Source organism: Monodelphis domestica, chromosome 4 (genome assembly GCF_027887165.1).
Source record: "Monodelphis domestica isolate mMonDom1 chromosome 4, mMonDom1.pri, whole genome shotgun sequence".
Classification (NCBI taxonomy): Eukaryota; Metazoa; Chordata; class Mammalia; order Didelphimorphia; family Didelphidae; genus Monodelphis; species Monodelphis domestica.
The window spans coordinates 86792518-86792815 of record NC_077230.1 but is presented as its reverse complement, the minus strand read 5'-3'; positions in this window follow the sequence as shown (position 1 = coordinate 86792815).

The following is a 298-nucleotide window of genomic DNA, read 5'->3' as shown; positions in this document are numbered from 1 at the left end:
TTCATAAATTGTTTTTATATCTGAGAAGAACAAAGAAGACCTGGTCTTTGGTTTGGACTCTGAGTCTCTTAAGGCTTGGTTTTTTAAGTTTAAGAACTTGGTCTTTGCTGAGGCTCAGTCAGCTAGCCTTTGTTATTTTTATAAATTGGAGACAATTTTGAGAATTATATCCTTTGTATGAGTATGTTAATGTTTAGTTTATTGTAGAAAAGGAAAATTTGGGTTACTCAGATCAGGAAGGATCAGTATAGCCTGTGGAAAAAGGAGAAGTGGTTCCTTGTGTAAACAGAGTTTTATT